Raw genomic sequence first — 17345 nt, forward strand, 5'->3', positions numbered from 1 at the left:
TTTACCAGACTGCTGGCAGTATGTGTACCTTTGAAGACAACTTAGTGGCCATTGGGTGATGGGGATGTTACTGTATCGGCATCCCGAGAAGAGCTCAATGGGTCAGTGTACAGCTAAACTAGAAATTCAGGTTGTCACGCGAATAACTAGAGGCTATGGCTGGAATTTCCTGGAAATTGCCAGAAAGCAATTCAATCTGGTACCACAAATTTATGAACTGCTTTCAAGAAGGGAAGTCACCCAAAGGTCTTAAGTCTTAACTGGTAGGTCAGCCAGGAGGCTGGTCATAAGGGCCAGGGCATTGAAAGCCCTTAGCCCAAAAGAGACTGGCCAGGCGCTATCTGGGCATATAGGGTCCCTCCCACCAACTGGAGAAACTCCTTACAAGCCAATATGTCTGGTGGTGTGTGTGAGGTTCCGCAGTCTGGTAGCAGAAAATGTGGAACTTGGTTGGTTTGGGCCTGTCTGACTGTGTAGCCCACATGGCAGAGGCTGGGGGCTGTGTGGCAGCAGATCTGTGGGAGCTCTTGCCTGCGTAGGGGAGTGGGCAGCCGTCGGGTCAGTCACCACAGGTCAGCGCCACTGTAGGGCGGGACTTCCTACCAGTAGCTGAAAGTCCGATTCAGTGCCAGAGTCCGTGGTGGGCAGGGAAAAGTAAGGGCCCAAAGTAGCATGTTTCGTATCCTAGCAATGCACTTGTGGCCATTGCAGCACCGCACAGCACCAGCGGGCTGAGGGAGCGCGAGTGGGAGGAGGGCAGCAGAGTCCCCTGGCAGGGGGCAGAGCCAGCCCGATTTTCAGATTTTCAGGCAGACTAGCTAAACTAGTGTTTACAGCAGGCTGCAAATGAGGGAGTGGGGAGGGGAAAGTCTAACACTCAGAGCCAGTGCTGCTAAGCCAAAGAAGCAGTTATCCAGGCCCGGCCTGGAATTCTCAGCCACAAGAAAGAAACTGTCTCTGGGACCATGCAGACAGTCGCTCTGACCAGTGGGGGCTGGGGGTTTACCAGATCTGGGCTAGCATGCATGGATCTCTTGTGGTGACTGAGGTGGGATGCAAACCTGCAGAGTTTCTAGATCCAAGTCAGGGCACCAATGTTGTGCTCATTAAAAAAATAAATAAATAAAGGAATATAAGAATATGTTCTATAGAGGTGTGGGGGAAGGGCGTGCCTTATCGTGGCCCATGCCAAGGCATCCCTTCCCCCTGAGAGACCAGTCACACACCAGTATAGTAAAGAATAGAGTTTAAGGGCATGGGGAGGGGAGTCAAGAGAGTAGCAGAGGCAGAGAAAGCCAGAGAGGAGAGAAAGAAGTGGAGGCTGGCCATGGCCATGTGGAGAGAGCGGGCGGGGGGGGGGGGGGGGGGAGGGGATGGGGAGGGAGGGGGAGCAAGGGGGCAAGAGTCAAGAAAGAGGCAAGAGCATAAGTGAGAGGAGGGGCCAAGCAGCCCCTTTTATAGTGGGCCAGGCCTACCTGGCTATTGCCAGGTAACTGTGGGGGTGGAGTCCAAACAGAATACCAACACCTGGAACTCTCTGGACTCACAGGCAGGGGATTCACAAGTGGGACTCTTTATCCTAGAATCTAGATGTGGAAATTGTTACCATTCTCTCTAAACTCCACCCCACAGTTACCTGACAACAACCAAGTAAGCCTGACCCACTATAAAAGGGGCTGCTTGCCCCCTCCTCCCTCTCCCTTGTTCTCTTGGTTCTTTGCCTTCTTGTCCCCCCCCCTTCCCCATTCCTTCCCCACCTCTCCCCATGTGCTCATGGCTGGCCTCCTCTCTCTCTCTCTCTCTCTCTGCTTCTACTACCCTCTTGGCTCCCCTCCTCATGCCCTGAATAAACTCTATTCTATACTATACCATGTAGCTGGTCCCTCAGGGGGGAAGGGATGCCTCAGCATGGGCTCGCTGAGACACACCCCCATAACTCACCAACCCCCCATAAACCATATTCCCCTTGCCCCTTTATCTTTTTGTAAACACATCAGAAATGGCACATCAAACTCTTACTTGGGGATGGCTTACCCAGGAAGCTTGCTTTTCCCTAGCCTGGTGGATGAAATGAATGGATGCTTTCCTAGCTCCTCAGCTGTGGAGTCTTGTCCCAGACAGCTGCTGCGCTCTCCTGCCTGTCTGGCGGTGCCTCCTCTCCCATCTGTGTTTCCTACTCAGCCTAGTAGTATCACTGCTGATTGTTACTCTTGGTGTTATCATTGTTCTAGAGATGATGAAGCTGGGACGATGGCTCGGTGGTTGAGAGCATTGGCTGTTCTACCAGAGGACCCAAGTTCGATTCTAGCAACTAGGGTCAGCTCACAACTCACATCTGACACCGTCTTTGGCTTTCTAGCGCATCAGTCATGCATATGGCATACACACATACATGCAGACAAAATACCCACACACATAAATAAAAACTGACAAACAAACAAACAAATATTAGGTGTGCGTCCTGAAAAAAAAAAGATCATGGTTGTTTCAAATAAAGAGAAATGCAATGATACAGGATCTTCCAACCACTGAGACATCACTGCTATGGACACATTGTCTCAACTCCTCCTCAATACTGGAGAGTGAGGTGTCACTGAAGAATGACAATGCTTTGTTACCCGCTTGCTTCACTCAAGCTTCTCTAACCTTCCACACAGCACAGTTCCACCTGTTATAATTGATGTGCTTTATAAAAAGCCAAGGATATGTTTTATGGAGTGTGGTGGGAGGGGGTACCTCAGCGGGTCCATGCTGAGGTATCCTCCCCACCCCCACCCCCACCCCAGATATCAGCCATAGGATGGGGTCTAGTATAGAATTTATTCAGGGGCATGGGAAAGGGAGTTGAGAAGGGAGTAGAGGCAGAGAAAGGGAGGAGACAGAGAGACAGAGAGAGAGAGAGAGAGAAAGAGAGAGAGAGAGGCTGGGAACATGTGGAGAGAGATGGGTGAGGGGGAAGGGGAGAAAAAGGGGAAAGGGTCAGGGAGAGCAAAGGGCTTTAGAGAGTAAGAGAGGCCAATCAGTCCCTTTTATAGCAAGCCAGGCCTATCTGGCTGTTGCTAGGTACAGTTGGGTGGTGTGTAGAATGAATGCCAACATTAACAGTAATTCTTGTAAAGTGCAAATGTCTGCATCACGTTCTCAGAAAGTCCCTTTATGGTCCATTTGTTTGGACCACAACCTGGTTCCAGACCTTGTTTTTGCCCCAGGACCCCCGCCACCCCCCTCTTAGAAACACTAGCTTGCTGAAGACTCATCCTGCTGGCCCTGCTGAACACACTGCTTCATTCTGCCTTCGGGATGCTAAGATTCACTCTTGGGCAATGTCAGTTTGGGTCTTCACAAAATATATTACCTTTATTCACTTTGTGTGTGTGTGCTTGTGTGCACTTGTGAACATGAATGCTAATGTGCCTGTGTGATGGTCAGAGGATGACTTTTAGGAGGAGTTCTCTCTCTTGAGCATGCGATTTCAGGGATCAAACTCAAGTTGATGGCTTGGTGGCAAGATCCTTTCCCTGATGGGCTTGTTGGCCCATTTTGAGCTTTTCCTTGTACCCTTAGTATCTCTCCACTCCCACTCTCCATCCCCCACTCACACCCCAGCCCATCACAAGAAAGCAATCTCTGTAATGTTACTTTTGGTCTTACTTTAGCTGTCCCAACAACCAACATAGTAACTAAATTGCTAACTTCAATAGGAATTACAGAATGTTGTTTATCTGATTCTGTCTTGCTTTCTATATAGTCTTAGTTGATAGTCTTCTATAATGTAGAACATGTATCATTTGGACCGATTTGGTCTCTTGAAGATACATTTTTTAAGGAAGTTTGGATGTTTAATTTGCTGCTCAAATAACAATTTTCAAACTAGGAAGTGAGTGTACCACGAACTTCAAATGAGAACTCTCTCAATAGATTTTTTTAAATGCTTCTGACTAATTCAAAAGCTGTTTCTACCTCCTTTGCCTGCCTCAGTGTTCCTGGGAAGCCTTTTGTTTTTCTAATGAGAAAGCAGAGTAGGGTGGAGTAGAGCACTCAGGACACTGTCTCTCCTCTTGCCCTGCCTACACTGCAGATGGGATGCCTGAACCCTTGAAGAAACTGAATGGTAAGCTTGGCCTGTGTCTTCCAGTCAAGCAGAAAATAGCATCCAGAATCCTAGCACATTAAGGCCAGTGCTTGTCACAAGTGGCATGTTGCATGCGACCTGAAAGGCAGCAGAGAAGCAGCATCATGCTGTCCCTGCTCTAAAGACAAAATGCAAGTCTCTGGGCATGCTGGTGGCTTTCCCACACTCCCTCTGATAGGCTGGCTTATCCTGCTGCATAGGACATTACCTGGACTTGAAGCAGTTCTAGCAGGTCTCTAATGAGGTTTGGACTCAAAACTAGAACCAAGGATAGTGACAAACACTGTAGTCTCCGCCACCAATCCCCACATCATGTAGACAGTGGTTCTTAATCTGTGGGTCATGCCCCTTTCAGTGCTGAGCTCTGACAGAGTGGCATGAGTCCTGACCCTGGGACAGGGTCCCAGTGTGAACCTCCACGAGTGCGGATGACTGCTGTGGGTATAAGGCTTGTTTGTGTAATAATGCACACTTTTCTGGACCCCACTAGCATTGGAGGGCTCTTTCTTTCTGAGGAATGTCTTCCCTGTTAACTTTAATGATTCCTTGATAATTAGAAACAGCAGGAGTCCAGGAGTCAAGGGCATGCGGCAATATCTCAGCAAAATGGCAAACATTGGGACCTTCAGGGTAACCCTTAAAGCTATGGGAAAGAGTTCTAAATACATGAGTTCGAAACATATAATTTCTTAACTATGAAGAAATATAAGGATGCAATATAAATCATGAAGGGTTTCATGAATCTAAAGGAACAGGGGTAGCTACTCTATGAGATAGCTTGTCAGAAAGATACAAAGACAGATTCCTGAGTTCAAGGTCAGCATGGGACATAGCAAGGTTAGACCCAGGTGTGATAGAAATGGTAGTTTCAGGACAGGATCCCACCCAGCTAGTTTATGATCTGTGTTTAACAGAGGCAAGAAGATCTTTTAATTATTTTGCAATATTAAGAGAAAATGTATGCTTGCTGTCTCCAAAGAATCAAGGGGCTGGGTCACTGGATACTGATTCTTAGGATAATCAAAAGTAAACCTGGAGTAAATGACTGGATAAATATGTAAAATATAAGGCTGGGCTTATGATCTGCAGGAGACGAGTGATCCAGAGAAGGTTTTAGGAGAAAAAGAGAGAACTGCTTGGAAAACACTCTCTCTCTCTCTCTCTCTCTCTCTCTCTCTCTCTCTCACACACACACGCACGCACGCACGCACGCACACACACGCACACACACAAGCAAGCAGGTTATGGGCAGTGAGATCTCTTAGAATAGCAAGCAAACAGAATATAGACAGAGAAATCGCCAGAGAGAAAGCAGAACATAGAGAAAAGCAGACTGGAAAACCTGTGTGAAGCAGAGCATAGGTCCCCAGCTTATAGCCATGATTTGACTTCGAGTCATTAATTTCATGGCTCCCAGAACCCCTTCTCTCAGAACCCCTCTCCAAACTGAAGATGGTCCTTGGCACTCTGGGGTTGCATATCAGATGCCCTACATATCAGATATTTACGTGACAATTCATAACAGTAGCAGCATTTGTGAAGTAGCAATGAAATAATTTTATGGTTGGAGGTCACCACACCATGATGAATTAAAGGGAAATAGCTTTAGGAAAGTGAGGACCACTGATGTGTAGGACCTAAGGCAGCATTGTCTCACTCTTAACTTCTGAAATGAAAAAAGTATTTCACATATCAGCTTCCCAGGAGAGGAGTCACTAACCAGACTAACTAAATGTTTACCTTTAATAAATTCAAACTGTCACGTGGCTACTGGCTTGTATGTTGGGCTTGTATGTCTGGCTGAATCTTGGATAACATAGAAAGCAATTGGCACCTTCAAGCAGAAGAGCCTTGCTACACAAAGCCAAAGGATGGGGCTGGCAGGGCTGGAGAATAGCAAGCATCTATCCTAGAAACGTCCCAGAACTCTGTGGACTCTGTGGACTGTCACCAAAACCATCTTTTGAACCTAATCTCCAGTTTTCAGTGATTTCTGTTTGCTACAGTGAATGGTGTGAGCATTCTCTAGTTTACTACAGGGCACAGATGGTGTTCTTAGAACTCTCTTTGAAAAAAAATATTATTGAATTGATATCAAGAAGTAAAGATTGTTTTGAAAGACATAGCTCCTGCAAACAGAACCATGCAAGACACAATCGATGTTAGCTTCCTTCACATAGTTCTCCTTTTCTTAATGTTTATCTTTGTTGTCCTTTGAAGAATGACCTATGGTAAGTAGCTTGCTTTCCAAAGCCCTTGAATTACAGGTCCATAAAGGAAAACTATAATTTTAGATATCAATTAATATATATTAGTCAGAGGTCTTCAAAGAAATAGAACCAATTGTATATGTCTTTCTCTGTGTGTGTATTCTGTATACAAAGTCATATGATACACAATGTTTTTGTCAATAGTGTACTTCACACTCAAATAACAAAACTGCCTAGCAACAGCTTTCTCAGTCTGTATTCCAGCCCCATCCTTTGGCTTTGTGTAGCAAGGCTCTTCTGCTTGAAGGTGCCAATTGCTTTCTATGTTATCCAAGATTCAGCCAGACATACAAGCCCATTGATTTACACGTGGCTCTCTATGTGTGTCTACTTGTAAAGCCTATGTTATGTTTGGAAGAAGTCTCAAAACTGAAGAGCTAACAGTTGAGATTCTAGTCAGCCTGAAAGCCTGAGAATTAGGAATGTCTCTGGCAGATCAATCAGACCAAGCTGGGAGTCAACCTTCATCTTCATTTCGAGTTCTACTCAGCCAGCAACAGACCATATGGGGCCCACCCACACTGGAGCAGTTATGTGCTTTAGTCAGTCCACCAGTGTGGATGCTAAGCTCTTTAGAACACTCTTCCAGATAAATTCATACTGTTTAGTCAGCTCCTGGGTATCTCATGCCTGACCAAGTTGATACACAACATTACTAATTACAATGATGTTCTCCAAACACAAGGACCCCAGGAACAGGAACTGAAAATTAGCAAAGTTTTATGCCTCAATTCTAGAACTGAAGGCATTAAAATGCTTCTGTTAAGAAATCCTAGACTCTGGATAAACTGAGCTTGAACTTGTCATTAAGGAAGGGATGTAGACAGAGCTTGGTCATCAGAAACTAGATTGTCCACACACCTCTGTGAGAATCCTCTCACAGTGTACTCCTGAGTTGGGGTGGAGACTAGCAAGATAAAGGCAGAGGGGGTTGGGATGAGGATCTCGAATTTTCTCTGGTATCCATTAAAGTCAGCAGAGTCATGCCGCTCATGTAGTGAAGAGGTAGAGGCAATTATATAGAAATCGTGCCACAAGGGGCTTTTGTTATAAGGTGATCATGGAAACAGAAAGGGTATAAAAGCCTTTGGAAAGTAAACACAGTGGAAACATCATCAGAGTCCTGCTTGTTCTGCTCATTCCCCAACCATGTGGGAGATGGCTCAAGATGGACACGGGAGAGTCCACTTTGGGTGGCTGTGTGGAGGATGCTACTGGCCCACAGTTTACAGCCTGAAAGAAAACTAGAGGAGTTTGACACCCACTGCATCCATGCCCTACAAAGCTTAGCAATGGAGTGGATAGCTTCTGCTGTGAGAAATGAGCCCGTAGGCCTCCCAAATAGATTCTGCTTCCCGTATTTTGCTAGAAAACCCCTGTAGTCCCCAGGCCAGAGCATGGTGAGCTAAGTCAAGAAGCAAGGTGTATTCCATAAATAATCTTTCCATTGCTTTTCTTTTTACTCCTGGGCAAACCTTTCTTTCTCAGCACACTCTCTTTCCCTGCATGAAATATACTTTTTCTGGTAGTATACCCTTGCCTACGTTGTCTGTCAGGCTGGACTTAGAAAACCAGAAACACTGCTGCATTTTTACTACTCTGTAACTATGGCAACAGATGATAAATAACTATTTATGCCAGCTTCATTGTGAAACTGGCCAATTACCAACATGCCCTGGGAATAAATCCTTCGAATGGGCCTTCATGGTTAACTGACTGTGGAGAGAACGAATGTGAACAATCTATTAACAGATTCTTCAAGATTGAGCCTCAGTAGAGAACACTTAAGTGCCTTTGTTTTCCATTGGGGGCCACAAACACGACTCTAGAGGATTACAAAAACCATTCCTGGTTATTTTGTTTTGTTTCATTTGTTTTGTTTTTGCTAAGATTGCTTAAGCAACCTTTTAGCTGTTAGTTGTTATAGTATTGACATAGGAAAACAAAATTTTGGTAACAAAATCAATGCAGCTGTACACCTGGCCACTCAGTGACGAGCATGGTTCTGTTCCTTGAGTGGATAAGCTTGCTTTTTACCTCCTTCCAGTTTTTATCCCACCTTTGTTGTGTATCTTCCTGGGAAAAAAAAGAAAGTTTTTAAAGGAAAACAATAACTTCTCTCTTAAAGTTGTCTTGATGTCTTTGTTCCTCTGCCCTACGTATCTCACAGTGCTAGACGCTCTTAATTTGAGCTTGGTGAGTTTGTTTGCTTTCCTGTTACCCCAACCTATTACTCTGCTTAGTCTTATGCTAAGACTAAAGACTTAAGATCTGAATCCACAGGGCCCTGTAACTTCCATCCCACTTACCCCTCCAACCTGCCTGGCCCTCTGTAGCAGCTCTCATGCAATCTAAATTGCTTGTCCTGATGCCAGTACTGGACCTGACCTGGGAAGGCTATAGGGGGAGCAGCTGCTCCTCTATGCTCTGGCAAGCAAACCTAACTAGGGTAGGTAAGAGCAGGAGCAGGGAGGGTAACTGGATGTTGTAGGGAAGAGGCCGCTACTTGCACAGGCAGGAGACCTGAGCGATGCTGCTCTTGGTGCTATGGAGCCTTAAGGGAGCTCTGGGTTTCTCTTCCTCCCCTTTCCCATGCTGTGTCTTGGAGCACTGGAGCCCCAAGACCCTCCTACTGTCTGGTACCTGCATGGAGGAGAGCTCATCACTCCTCCTTGCCCTCCACCATGGACAGTTCTTCCGATGACTCTAGACAAGTGTAGGACGGTGAGAGTTCTCAGTGGCTCCACTCAGATGAAAGCCCAGACATCAGCTCAGTACTGTTCTCTGCTGAGGGTTCTAGGAAATCCCATCACACTTGTTCTATGTGCTGGTAATAGAACTGTTACTCACCAACCTGCTGGAGACCTGCCTCATCAGCATGGTGATGGTGGCTTCATATTCAAGAAACCAGACCCTGGTGGCCTTGGGACCTGAAAGCCTCATGTGCCTTCACTATGACCTTTTTTAGCTGGCCATAATGCTCATGCTCTTTGTCATGGCCTTGGAACACTACCTCTTCTGTAAGACCTGAAGAGTCTTACATCCAGGATGTCCCACACACAGAAACACAGCAACAAGTAAGTGGTTTATTGATCCAGTGCGCTGGGGTCATCCTGTAATGGGGCAGAGGCGACCCTGAATCTGCTAAACACATACTTTTTATACAGTTTAAGGGTAAGCCTCGATAACAACAAGAGTTGGTTTAAGCCTATTGTTGGCCTGAGCAGACCTTTTCACCTCCCAACCCCTGCTTTAGAAATGGCAATTAGCCTCTCCCTTCCAGAGAGGCAAGTGTTTCAAGACTTTCCCTAAGCAACATTGAAGGTCCCAGGTGAGGTGAGGTCTTAGTCAGCAGAAGAGGGAACTGAAACATTCTTGGTCATTAATGCACCTGCCTTGCCATTGGGGCTTTCTCCTGGGTCATTCTGGGATGGGAGTGTTCCTCACAACCTTCTAGCAGAAGATCCCCAGCCAGCTATTCTAGCAAGGTCTTTCAGCGGCCATCTTCTGTTCTCTAAGGTCACACATTTCCACACTCCATTTGGCAGCCTTCTATCTGCTTCTCACACTGCGGGGTCTGGCAGTGCTGCCTGCCATCTATGGGTCTCCTTGCTCCTCTGTTCCCTGCCGCTGCTCCACTATAGGGAGTACATCTAGTACTGTCCCAGGACGCGGTGCTTTATCCAGTATGGGAGGACTGCATGCCTTTGGCTGTACACCAAGGTGCTGCTGCTGCTCAGCGTGGCTGTGCTTTACTGCAACATCAGCGTCATCCTTAGCCTCCTCCGCATGCATTGTTGGAGCAGAATAAGTCACTGCAGGTAGTCTGGCAGTGGCCTGAGAAACCTTGGGGCTTGCAGAAAAGGAGGAAAGACGTCAATGGCAGAGGAGACAGACCACCTCTGTGGAGAACTTTTTGGTACCCTCTTGTAGAAACTTAGTGGCAATTTGACATTTGGCCAGGACAAAGTAAGCTCAAGGCAGGAATCTGACTTTGGGCTCTGGCTCAGGAAATAGACTCAGATTGAGAACATTTACATTTGAGTTAATGCAAAGCTCAAAGGTGGCACAGTTGAGGCATGTGTGCCATTCCCTCTGTCTTGGTCTTTCTGATTAGCCCATAGAAAGGTGCTCAAGGGATTTTGTTTATTGTCTTGCTTGTTCCTTGACCCAGGAACAATTATTTTGCATGTATTTAAAGGGGTATAAAAGCAGACTGAAAAAAAATAAACCCCCCTTCATCCTCAAAACTTGCTGGGGTCATGCTACAGTGTTGGCTAATTGCTTTTTTTTCTTTTTGCTCCTGCCCTGGAGAACCTGATCACTGACTGAGCTGGCTTGGTCCTACCTCATTCTCCTAGCCATTATGACCATCACCTTTGCCATATGTTCCTTGCCTTTCACAGTAAGTCATATTTGTTTCCACAGCCCAGCAGACTGCAGCCTGCTCAAACTCCTCTTACCACCCCCCCCCCCAATTCCAAGTACACACTGACAGCCTGTGTGAGAAATGTCCTAATTGACAAAGGTCTATTGCCTTCCCCTTTCCTTTTGAACTTACCCACTTCCTTCCTTCCTCTTCCTGTCTTTCCATAGGAATGGTCCTACCTTGGCACTTCCAAGAACCTTCTACTTGGTCCCTTCCCTGGGTTGGTAACTGGTTGGAGTCCCTTCCAAGATAGGATGCTGTCAATGCTATAATCTGATCATTGGGGCCCACTTTGCTATCCTTGAGACCCATTCTCTTGGTGCTTTCATTTTTCCTGGGCAAAATGTAGTTGTCAACCCACAGCATTCAGATAGCACTTGGTGTAGAAGGTTATAGCCTCTTTTATTTGACTTTAGGAACATTAAGTTACAAAATAGTCTCTTGATGTCACTATCAGGAGCACACATAGATGTTCGTCATTCTGTAGCTGTGCACTTTGTGAGCACATAGATAAATGCAGTAACAGCTGGAACATCTCAGGGATGAGGGAAAAGGTTGCCTGGGGAACTGAGGCAGGGCCAGGATAGAAACATGGGTGTTGCCCAGTTAGAGGCAGCATTGATAGTGAGTTCTGAAATAAATGCTGAGCTGCTAAAGCCTAATGTGGATGCACAGCCAAAGTTGGAGCCTTCTGGTCCCTCATGAAGAGCTACAGAAGGGGTGGTGGTGGGAAAGGATGGCATGGACAGTGTCTAGTCAGAGATCTGACTTGTAGAAGCTGAAGAAATAGCTCTTCTCTGTTTCTCATGGATGTTTCTGATTGGTGCCATCTATTCATCCTCAAGGGGAAAGGGGTGCAGATCAGAACCCTGACACCAAGGGACTGCCCTTCTCAGCTGTGCTCTGCTCCCCATTGCCCTCACACTTGTCCCTCTTTTCCCTCCTCTGCCACAGCAGATGGTCTGAACTGGCAAGTTATACCTAGTGGGGGATGCAATGGAGCTGGTCACACTGCCCTCTTAAATAACGAATTGGACTGTGAAACTGGCATCTTCATAGCTACCCCAGAAGGAGAGTCTGTGTTGGGGAATGTTGTGATTTAACCAGAACATGGCTCCTGTGCTTTTGTGTTTTATGGGTAGAGTGTTTTGTGTTTGGGGCCACATTAGCTTTTGAAGGTGGGGCTAGGATGCTGACCATTATCTCTAAAAGAAAGCACTTCTAGTCTCACTAAGCAAGATCCCAACCCCTCTACAATGTGTCTGTCTTAGACTGCTGGGAATTAGGATGTCTGCTCTAAGAACTTGATCTGTTATTTGTAAGTAAATGTATAAAAGTACCAGGAGCTACTTATGTAGCCTGAGAATGGGCTCCGTGCTGGCCCAAACACTTATACAGAGGATTGTTTCTCCATTCCTAATCCACTGAAAAGAAGCTAGTGGACAGAAAAATGGCTCCTCTTCAACTAGAAAACTTGGTAAAGTATATTTTAAAATATAAAAGCTGTGAATTACAGCAGATCCCCTGTGCTCTTATAAAGTGTTGCCTTTAATCATGAATGATCAATCGTTGCCATTTATATAACCTCCATCTTTACATCGCTACTAGTTACCTTGATTTCCCAGTCCTTTCAGAACAGCAACATAATCCAAAGTGTTTATTCACTAATACTGTATAAATTAATTTACTCCTCATGTCAGTTATTATCATCATTTCACAGTGATAAGTGGAAATTCTTTTTCTTCCAGAAAAGGAACAGAGCACGGGAAACAATAAGCTCTCCAGCCTTGTCTCAGATCCTGCTCGTGTCTCCGTTTCCCACCCACACCCACTCATTTTTCTCAGCCTTTGGCTAACTGTGGTTAGTTTCTGATCATTTTAAACTGCTCTCCACATGCCATTAGGATAAAGTGTTTATGCCTTTTATTCAGTTCTGAAATTTCAAGAGCCTACCATTGGCTCACTCTTAAAATATCTTCATCTTCACAAATTCTCCATGGTTAGAATTTCTAAGTAAATCCGATTAGTGGAAATCTGATCTTTACACTATAGAAAACGTTGAAGTAAACAATCCTGGAGTTTCCTGTTGGTTCCTGCTATTTCTTGTGTAAAATGTCATGTAAATGAGTGGTGAAAGTCTAGTATGAAATTAGTCAATCACGAGGATATGAACTATAACATTTCAGGTAGTGAGTAAAAAACAAAAAAGCCAGTCTGTGATGGCTCATACCTCTAACCCCAGAATGCAGGAGATAAAAGTAGGTGGATCTCTGAGCACAAGGCCAGCTGCTCTACAGAGTTAGTTACAGAAAATCCAGTGTTACACAGAGAAACCTTATCTCAAAACAAAACAAAACCAAAACCAAAAGAAGCTCAGGTATAGGTTCAAAAGAAACCTATACATCTCTGGGTGCCCACAGAGAACTTACCTTGACAATATAGAAGTAAATATTAGTGAACAGTTGGAATGGCCTTTGTCATTGAGACATCATTAATAATGTCTGACAACTGTTAGGAACATTTAAATACACATTTCCTTTTAAGAGAATGTTCCTCTGTGTGGATGATTTCAACTAATATCTTTTACTTCACCAATTTGCTAATGTCTCATGGTGCCTGTAAGTAAAGACACAGATAGGATGGTTTTTGATATGCAGTAAGCATGAAGCATCATCTGTTTCCCAACACAGAATTTGAGCTTTGTAAGTACACCTTCAGTTAAGTGGATCTTCACTGTTGTTTCAGACCAGGTCTTCCACTTAACAAACAAACAAACAAACAAACAAACAAACAAACCAATCAATAGTCCCTCACAGTATGAACTTAAAAACAAGCCAACACTATGATTCAGGAATGCAGTCAACAGTTCCTTTTCCAGTTAGAGGCTTAACCCCAGTTAATCTGCAACTTGTTCTACTTGCTTGGCCTCTCCTGTCCCTGTTTTGAGTTTCTGACCAACAGTCCTCAACCAGATCTGGAACCGAAGTCTACTGCATCTCAAGTAAGGCTACTGCATCTCAACTAAGTCTACTGCATCTCAACTAAGTCTACTGCATCTCAACTAAGTCTACTGCATCTCAACCTAAGTCTACTGCATCTTAACCTAAGTCTACTGCATCTCAACTAAGGCTACTCCATCTTAACTAAGGCTACTGCATCTTAACTAAGTCTACTGCATCTCAACTAAGGCTACTGCATCTCAACTCCCATCACTGGGCTTCACTAAGCTATACTTTCCTGGTGGGATTTTGCTCTCTAAAATTGTTCCATAAATTAAAACCAGAGTTAGGCATTCTGAAATTAGGACATGTGTGATGAATAGGGCCTGAAAAGGGGAAAGAGGACCTAGGGAAGGCTGAGACTCCCTGTGCTGATTTCTGCTCCGTGGATGGTGCATGTGGTGCTGCCCAGGCTGTGACTGAGCTTGCTGTCTCTGTCAGTCAGGAAGCTGAAGGCAAGGGAAATCTCCAGTGTAGCAGGGAGAACCAGGGAAAAGTCTCAGACCCAGCAGGCAGAGTCAGCAGGTGAAGAAAGGCTTTTATTAGGGGTGAGGAAGCACACATAGAAAGCCAATACACAGAGAAAAGACCCTCTGCAAAGCACAGGGGAGCTGGGGAAGCTGAAGCTCCCTCTCCCAGAGGCTGGGTTTAAGGGTCTGTGAAGGAATTTCCTCCCCTAATCTAGTGTTTGTTAGTTTGGGCAGAGACAGGGAGGCTGGTCTGTCCACAAGTGTGGTGTAAACATATCCAGATCCAGCCTTGAACTTGTCTAGCTGGTCCTTCAGAATGTGCATGTGGGGAAAGACAAGTCTTTAGGCCTTTGTCTTCAGTCACGTTTATGAAGAAAAAACTGGAAGTTTGCCAGCCTTACTTACTATCTCTCTGTGACTCCTTTCCCTGTCTGTCTACCTATCAGAGACCTGTCTGACTCCCTCCTAGCCTCTCACATAGATCACTTCAAAAGCCACCTGCAGACTAGGATTAGAGGACTCTGGATGGATGGATCATACTGGCCATCATTTCCTCAGAGCTCTAGATGTTAACACTGGGCTTTCATTTCAGTTCCCAGATGCACAGTGCCAAGGCCATGATCATTCTGATGGCCGTATTGATGCCACATATCTCATGATGTAAAGTAGACTTCAGTTTCCATGTACCATAGACACGTTTTTGGAGAAAGGGTTTCTCTAAACCATGGCCCCATCCCCACCCCTACCTCACAACCTAAAACATTGTTTTAATTGTGCAAAGCCTGCCGCTAGGACACCACCATGTCTTTCAGAAGGTGGATGAACTCAGCAAGTGCTGCCTGCAAGTTAGCTGATGGGAAGCAGTGAAATGAGAAAAAACTCACAGGTTTTCCATCTTTAAACAGAAGAGTAATAGCTACAGGTCTTCCTGACACCCTTGAACAGAAGGGTCTACATATCGTGTGTCCAGGTAGTCACTTGTGAATCTCACGTAAAGCTTTTACATCAAAAGCTTTGTACATAGGTGTCAGGATACTACCTAGGGACTGACATTGAAGCTGGAGAGTCACCACTGCAATTTGACTCCACAGACAAAGTAACTCGTCTTGACTTCCTCATCTCTGCACTCCTGTGAGGAGGTTAATAAGAGCCCCTAAGTGCATGACCGAGCCAAGACTGAATAACTTGAAGAAGCAAGGAGACTTGAGCACATACCTAATAAAAAATAAGTTAATTCTTTTTAACAATTTTAATAGACCTTAGCTTACTAGGGGCTCAGAGTCTTTGATTCTACCATCAAACTGATAACAAACATTCATTTGTTAAAAAAAAAAACCTATTCTTAATTCCAGTTTGTATTAAGAACAGCAGCAAGGGCAGAATTGGCATGTGGGTTACAATTTGGAAGCTGCTGATTTTGTGTGGTTGTTCAAACGTGATCCTAAAGCAGCAGTTTCTTCCTCAACCCTCTCAGCCATCATTTCCTTGTAAATTAGAATCAAAGTAGGGTTGCAATCTCATTGGCCAGGAAAGAAAAACAAACAAACAAACAAACAAACAAAAACCAAACAAACAACCATCTAGACAAGTGAGGAAACACCTCACCTGAAACCTTTCAGCCTCTGTTGCCACCCTCAGAAAGGTCTATCAATAGGACACTATTATCCAATGGTTCAACCACAAACAGAAAACCCTGGTGAAGTTTAAAAACATGGGAAGAGACGAGCATGCCAGCAGTAAGAGAAAGGTTTCCTCGGGGAGCCTCAGAGTGAATTAAACTGACAGGAGGGTTGTTCTCTACCCAGCAAGACACGAGGATCTTTGTCTGTCTGAAAAGTCTCATCTTTATCTTTTGTATCTTTGGAAAATCATTATTATGAACAACAATGAACATAACCAAGATTTTGTAAGTTTGAACATTGATGGGGACTTGAAAATATACCTGAACTAACCTGTTCTTTTATCTCAGTATCTAGTTCTTAAATTTTATTTTTCCAGCTGCAAAAGTTCGTGGGTGGTAGTGATTAGGAAATTGCTTTGGATTATGGCTCAGTGCAAATTAACCTGTGGGTTATGACAATAAGAAGAAAAAAGGGAAATGTTGACTCATAGGTCTGCTATGGTAAATGGTGAGGAAGAAACACCGAGATTTCGTGCCCTGGAATACACTGAGCTGGGAAGCTGTGTCTACAGAGTTTTCACAGCTGTGCCTGCTGATGTGGATGCATTAGAGATGGGTAGATGAGTGACTTAACCTTATGGCAGAGACTGCCTTGTCATTTACCAGACCAATTTCCTCATCTTAGGCAGGCACAAAAACTATGTTTTCTGGTCTCCTTCGTAGTTACGTGTCATTGTATAGCTGAGGTCTTCCCTCATGCTGTCTAGTCTCTGATCCCTTTCTTTGCCCTGACTGAATGGAGACCATCTGAGGTCCTAGAAAAGAATGAACCTGGAAAGAACTTGGGCCTCAGAATGACGATGTGGGAAGCTTTCTGATAACTTGGGAACAAACTTTTGGCTCACATGTAAACCAAAACAACAAGTAGCCTTGTTAAGTCATGGTGATGAGAATGTAAAATTGAGTTTATAGCAAGATAAGGTGGTTGGGAAAAAAGAAAGGAACAGTGCTGTGCTATTTAGTGGAGTTAGCAGAATCATCCATAGTACAAATGACTCAGGTCTTGCAGAGTGGTCAGGAGAAATGAGGACTGACTTCATGGGATTTGTCATTGGGAAGTTACTGATGGTTATTACGAAACCAGTGTAGGGGTAATTATCAGATTGCAGGAGATGTAGGGATGCAGAAACTGTGAATCAAAAGAAGCAGGGGGGTAATTTTGGGTGTGAAAAGAAGAAATGAAAATCCTGGGAAGCATGTGATTCCAAACCTGGGAATAACTGTTCATATCCTGAGGTTGAAAGAAGGAAATGGGAATGGGGCAGGTATTATGAGAGGCATTAATCAAGGAGGGCTCCATTTTAAGACACTATAAAGTTTTAGTATTTGTAGTCTGTACCAGGCAAGAACCCTGAATAACTGCT

At 44.8% G+C, this 17345-nt stretch overlaps 1 pseudogene; it reads left to right on the top strand.

Annotated features, from left to right (window-relative positions):
• Window positions 1-9086: 9086 nt before the first annotated feature.
• On the top strand, window positions 9087-15435 carry LOC110288885 (prostaglandin E2 receptor EP2 subtype-like; annotated as a pseudogene).
• The last annotated feature ends 1910 nt before the right edge of the window (window positions 15436-17345 follow it).

The sequence above is a fragment of the Mus caroli genome, unplaced genomic scaffold (genome assembly GCF_978045245.1).
Source record: "Mus caroli unplaced genomic scaffold, Mus_caroli_1 scaffold_12, whole genome shotgun sequence".
In the NCBI taxonomy this organism is placed as follows: domain Eukaryota; kingdom Metazoa; phylum Chordata; class Mammalia; order Rodentia; family Muridae; genus Mus; species Mus caroli.